Genomic DNA, 6,138 nt, shown 5'->3' with positions numbered 1-6,138 from the left:
GCAAGGCAAGGCAAGGCAAGGCAAGGCAAGGGAAGGGAAGGGAAGGGAAGGGAAGGGAAGGGAAGGGAAGGGAAGGCAAGGCAAGGCAAGGCAAGGGAAGGGAAGGGAAGGGAAGGGAAGGGAAGGGAAGGGAAGGGAAGGGAAGGCAAGGCAAGGCAAGGCAAGGCAAGGCAAGGCAAGGCAAGGGAAGGGAAGGGAAGGGAAGGGAAGGGAAGGGAAGGGAAGGGAAGGGAAGGGAAGGCAAGGCAAGGCAAGGCAAGGCAAGGCAAGGCAAGGCAAGGCAAGGCAAGGCAAGGGAAGGGAAGGGGAGGCGAGGCGAGGCGAGGCGAGGCGAGGCGAGGCGAGGGGAGGGAAGGCAAGGCAAGGCAAGGCAAGGCAAGGCAAGGCAAGGCAAGGCAAGGCAAGGCAAGGCAAGGCAAGGCAAGGCAAGGCAAGGGAAGGGAAGGGAAGGGAAGGGAAGGGAAGGGAAGGCAAGGGAAGGGAAGGGAAGGGAAGGGAAGGGAAGGGAAGGGAAGGGAAGGGAAGGGAAGGGAAGGGAAGGGAAGGCAAGGCAAGGGGAGGGAAGAGAAGGGAAGGGAAGGCAAGGCAAGGCAAGGCAAGGCAAGGCAAGGCAAGGCAAGGCAAGGCAAGGCAAGGCAAGGCAAGGGAAGGGAAGGGAAGGGAAGGGAAGGGAAGGGAAGGGAAGGGAAGGGAAGGGAAGGGAAGGCGAGGGAAGGCAAGGGAAGGGAAGGGAAGGCAAGGCAAGGGGAGGGAAGAGAAGGGAAGGGAAGGCAAGGCAAGGCAAGGCAAGGCAAGGCAAGGCAAGGCAAGGCAAGGCAAGGCAAGGGAAGGGAAGGGAAGGGAAGGGAAGGGAAGGGAAGGGAAGGCGAGGGAAGGCAAGGGAAGGGAAGGGAAGGGGAGGGAAGGGAAGGGAAGGGAAGGGAAGGGGAGGGAAGGCAAGGCAAGGCAAGGCAAGGCAAGGCAAGGGGAGGGAAGAGAAGGGAAGGGAAGGCAAGGCAAGGCAAGGCAAGGCAAGGCAAGGCAAGGCAAGGGAAGGGAAGGGAAGGGAAGGGAAGGGAAGGGAAGGGAAGGGAAGGGAAGGCGAGGGAAGGCAAGGGAAGGGAAGGGAAGGCAAGGCAAGGGGAGGGAAGAGAAGGGAAGGGAAGGCAAGGCAAGGCAAGGCAAGGCAAGGCAAGGCAAGGCAAGGGAAGGGAAGGGAAGGGAAGGGAAGGGAAGGGAAGGGAAGGGAAGGGAAGGGAAGGGAAGGGAAGGGAAGGGAAGGGAAGGGAAGGGAAGGGAAGGGAAGGGAAGGGAAGGGAAGGCGAGGGAAGGCAAGGGAAGGGAAGGGAAGGGGAGGGAAGGGAAGGGAAGGGAAGGGAAGGGGAGGGAAGGCAAGGCAAGGCAAGGCAAGGCAAGGCAAGGCAAGGCAAGGCAAGGGAAGGGAAGGGAAAGGAAGGGAAGGGAAGGGAAGGGAAGGGAAGGGAAGGGAAGGGAAGGGAAGGGAAGGGAAGGGAAGGGAAGGGAAGGCGAGGGAAGGCAAGGCAAGGCAAGGCAAGGCAAGGCAAGGCAAGGCAAGGCAAGGGAAGGGAAGGGAAGGGAAGGCAAGGCAAGGCAAGGCAAGGCAAGGCAAGGCAAGGCAAGGCAAGGCAAGGCAAGGCAAGGGGAGGGAAGAGAAGGGAAGGGAAGGCAAGGCAAGGCAAGGCAAGGCAAGGCAAGGCAAGGCAAGGCAAGGCAAGGCAAGGGAAGGGAAGGGAAGGGAAGGGAAGGGAAGGGAAGGGAAGGGAAGGGAAGGGAAGGGAAGGCGAGGGAAGGCAAGGGAAGGGAAGGGAAGGCAAGGCAAGGGGAGGGAAGAGAAGGGAAGGGAAGGCAAGGCAAGGCAAGGCAAGGCAAGGCAAGGCAAGGCAAGGCAAGGCAAGGCAAGGGAAGGGAAGGGAAGGGAAGGGAAGGGAAGGGAAGGGAAGGCGAGGGAAGGCAAGGGAAGGGAAGGGAAGGGGAGGGAAGGGAAGGGAAGGGAAGGGAAGGGGAGGGAAGGCAAGGCAAGGCAAGGCAAGGCAAGGCAAGGCAAGGCAAGGCAAGGCAAGGCAAGGCAAGGCAAGGCAAGGGAAGGGAAGGGAAAGGAAGGGAAGGGAAGGGAAGGGAAGGGAAGGGAAGGGAAGGGAAGGGAAGGGAAGGGAAGGGAAGGGGAGGGAAGGGAAGGGAAGGGAAGGGAAGGGAAGGGAAGGGAAGGGAAGGGAAGGGAAGGGAAGGTGCATCCATGATGGGTTCAATGCAGTGGCCAAATGTGGCGGATGTTGTGCTCTGTGTAGAACTGGATGCGACGATAAAGGCATTTCTTCTTCTTTCTTCATCAAGAAGGATGATGTTGAACAACAACCTCAGATATCATGCACAAGGCTTTTAAAAGTTGCTTGTCAGCTACTTACTCACATCCGTTGCTTCCCGGAGCAATGAGAAGGCTGAGGAGAGGCTGGACTGCTGACATCTGTCCTCTACGCTGTGACCATCTGAAACCAGATCTTCTCCTAATAATGCACCGCTCCTTTCAGATAACTCCGGCAGTTCAAAATAGACCGTAGCTTAGCTTGGTACACCTCGTTTACATGATGACGCAAACCCTTCTTGTATTTAAATCATACTTGTGAACAGTTGTATCTGTCCTGGTTTCCTAGATATCTGGTTTTTGTAGTGTCTTATTTATTACATTACATTACACTGCATTTGGCAGATGCTTTTATCCATAGCGACTTACAATAGAGGACATAGGGACTGCAAATACACTTGCAAATACACGATACGATATACATTTATATTGTAACTATCATTCATTTTGCATCACTCGTTTACAATATTCATTTTGTGAGTTGTTCAATTTGCTGTTTGATATTTTGAGTTGGCATTTGCATTGAACTCTTTGGCATTTTTTCCCTTTTCACATCAAAGACAAAGTGAATCGGTGTCTTTGTGTGGGTGAATGTAGATCGGCGGAATATCTGATTGATTTCAATATCTGATTGATTTCAATATCAGATCGATTTCGAGTTGACAAATGACAAAGGTCGTCCCCAAGATGGCGCCACCATCTCAAAGGGCAGATTCATATTAGCTGTCTAGCTAATATTAGCTTCCCTCCCCATGAACTCTGTCCCTCTGTTGAGACGCCGGCCCCCAGGATGAAGACTACTGGCTCGAAACCTCTGGTCGAGTTTTGTTTGTCTGCTGAAAGGACCTTTCTGGTTTCCTTCTTCTGACGCCACACTTCAAATCAGTGTTCATCCATCGCAGAACATCATCACACCCCAATCGATGGGCCGAGTTGGATCCAGTGACGGCCTCCACCCTGACAGACAACAGCATGCCAGATGATCCAAAGACAAGATGTTTTCTCTGACAGCACAAGGACAGAAGCAGTAGAGGAGAGGAGATCAGGACCTCACTGGAGATCAGGTTGGATTCAATCTTGTCCTCCTGCACCCAAGATTCAATCAAAAGGACCTGGAAATCATGCAGTGGGATTTGTGGTCTAGATCCTCAAAACCAGGTCTGGAATTGATCAGTTTGATCAGGTATGATCAGAAAGGACATCAGTCTTCCGTCTGTGTCCTGTTTCCTGCTTCGTTACTGGGGTGAATATCTGTAGGGGAACGAGGATGGCAATGTGAAATAGTGAAGTTAAAAGTGTGTGTGTGTGTGTGTGTGTGTGTGTGTGTGTGTGAAATCCAAAGCCCATCAAAGGCCTGTAATATCAGTGTGGTAGTTGTGTCTTGACGAAAGGTTTCCAACCTTCTGTTGAACGAAAACCCCTGGAGTGGAAACATGTGAGTACGACTAAAAGTCTTCTGCAGGTCTCCATGTTGCCTGCAGAGGTTTTTGTGAAAAGGTGTGGAGTTTCCTGTCACTGTAGCCCTGGATATTGTCGATACCAGAAGAAGCAATCACTACCCCCTGCATCCTTGTGGTATTTGTGATAGAGTGACGGTGCTGCCTTCTAAAGCCCACTCTTCATCCTTGACTGGAGTAAGTTCTTTACTGCTGACACCTGAAGGAAGAGAGAACCTTGTTAGAACATGTTGGAACTTCTTGATAACAGATGGACATCTAGAAAACAATGTCCTTCAACAGAGAAGTATCTTACCTCTCAGAGTGAGGAGGAACAGTAGAGGAAAGTGATGATACTCTGATGACATCATGTTGGAGGATAGTTGTTCTTCAGGTTTGGGTACTGCACTTTAATGAGAAAAGAAGATCTTTTCTTCTAGAGTTTTGTGACACTTGAGGTCCTCCCTGAATTTGTGATCTCCCTGTAGTGATTATACTGACGCCCAGACACTATCAAGTGTCTCCCTCTAGTGGAGGTGAGGGTCTGAGTTTTTGCCTGCAGAGGTTTTTGTACAGTGGACTTCTACTGGCTAGAAGGGGAACTGAGCACTGAATTTACCTGCAGGAATGAATCCCAGCGACCCCTCTAGGAGATTTATGGAAGTCATGAAAGATCCCAGGAAATGACTTTGGTATGGTCTTGAAGGGCTTGAATTGAAATCAGGTGGACAATGTATTTGAAAATTATGTCTTGCCGTGTAGTTTGCATGTTTTGTGTACCAGCTCTGGTTTGTGCCGTTTCCTCCTTGGCCAGGTAACCCTTGTCAAGGACACCCTCAATGTCAATGGGCTTTTTACCTGGTGAAAGAAAGGTATAGAAAAATCATCATAAAAAGAGCAGGATTTATGTTGTGAAAGGACATGAAGTTGGTTGTCATGACAGAAGAGGATGTCGAGAATTGTGTTAGATGGAGATGGATGATTCACAGAGCAGAATCCATCTGATATGAAGCCGGTGTTTGAACGACACCTTGCCTGCTCTTTGAAGAGCAGTCACTTAACTGAGTTTGGGTTTTTGTACAGCATCTTCTTCTCTTTCCACCACTGTGGATCCACAGCACAGTAGTAGAGAGCTGAGTCCTCCAGTTGACACGCTTGATGATGAGTTTGGTCCATGATCCCGATGTGGTTGATGAATATCGACGATCAGGAATATTTTCTTCATCAAAGCTTTTTGCTCGCTTCTAGAGTATAAACTCAGGCGTCTGAAGGTCAGAAGAATGTTTGTACCAGGAAAGATATACATGACTGTCACTCACATCGTAGTTACACCTGAGTACGACTTCTTCTCCTTCTGTTCCACTGACTTCAGATGCTGCAGGATAAATTTTGTCTCCACCTATTTGTCCTGGAAGGAGGTGGAAGAAATGAAACCATAAAAAAACAGTGTGAAGCCAAGAGGACAATGTCCATCTGTGGACAGAAACATAGCCAGTATTCTGACATTCCTGCCGTCAAAGCAAACAAATTTTGGAACACATGGACTACAATCGGATTTTCAGTGACTGAATTGCACTTCTTGTAAGTCCCTTTGGATAGAAGCATCAGCCAAATGACTGCAATGCAATGTAATACCGAATCTCACCAAAGACCAGAGCAGCAGGAATAACCCAGAGCCACTGTTCCATCTCGCAACACGGTTGGAGTCTCAAGGAGGAACTGTGGTGTTCAGTCTTCAGGTTGAGAACTCTTCTGTTCATAGCAGCACTTCTTCGAGACACAGAGGTTGAAAGCAAAGCAGAAGTCAAGCAGTACCTGGTTACTAACAGCGCCCTCTGGTGGAGGACGGTTGGACTGTGTATGTTTCCTGCAGAGGTTTTTGTACAGAGGTGTGGAGTTTCCTGTCACTGTGGGCCTCACGGCACAGTAGTACACAGCAGAGTCTGTCACTGCAGCAGACATGATCTGAAGGTCCATTTGTCTTTGGTTACTGCTCTCTTTCACAGACACTCCAGGGACTGGATTGTTCACTCCTCTTCTTGTTCCTGAGTGTGAGAGGATGAACTGTGGTGGTTCTCCTGGATATTGTCGATACCAGAAGAAGTAATCACTTCCCACTGCAACCTTGTGGTATTTGTAGGACAGAGTGACGGTGCTGCCTTCTAAAGCAAACTCTTCATCCTTGACTGGAGTCAGTTCTTCACTGCTGACACCTGAAGGGAGGAGAGAACCTTGTTAGAACATATTTGAACATCTTCATAACTGATTGACATTATGAAAATAATTTCCTTCAGCAGTGAAGTAACTTACCTCTCAGAGTGAGGAGGAACAGTAGAGGAAGGT

General features: G+C 50.1%; 2 long non-coding RNA genes across 2 annotated transcripts; both read right to left on the bottom strand.

Moving 5' to 3' along the window:
* Window positions 1-2,725: 2,725 nt before the first annotated feature.
* On the bottom strand, window positions 2,726-4,158 carry LOC147219500 (uncharacterized). Its single transcript, XR_015108699.1, has 3 exons — window positions 4,112-4,158; window positions 3,414-4,015; window positions 2,726-3,316 (listed from the first exon to the last, which is right to left on the bottom strand). It is a non-coding gene; the product is annotated as an uncharacterized LOC147219500 (long non-coding RNA).
* Window positions 4,159-4,189: 31 nt separating this feature from the next.
* Window positions 4,190-5,009, bottom strand: LOC147219499 (uncharacterized). Its single transcript, XR_015108735.1, has 3 exons — window positions 4,858-5,009; window positions 4,415-4,653; window positions 4,190-4,203 (listed from the first exon to the last, which is right to left on the bottom strand). It is a non-coding gene; the product is annotated as an uncharacterized LOC147219499 (long non-coding RNA).
* Window positions 5,010-6,138: the final 1,129 nt, after the last annotated feature.

This window comes from Fistularia commersonii, chromosome 25 (genome assembly GCF_037954325.1).
Source record: "Fistularia commersonii isolate RoL2024-O1a breed Wild chromosome 25, RoL_Fcom_v1.0, whole genome shotgun sequence".
In the NCBI taxonomy this organism is placed as follows: Eukaryota; Metazoa; Chordata; class Actinopteri; order Syngnathiformes; family Fistulariidae; genus Fistularia; species Fistularia commersonii.
This window is presented reverse-complemented; position numbering and strand designations above follow the sequence as displayed.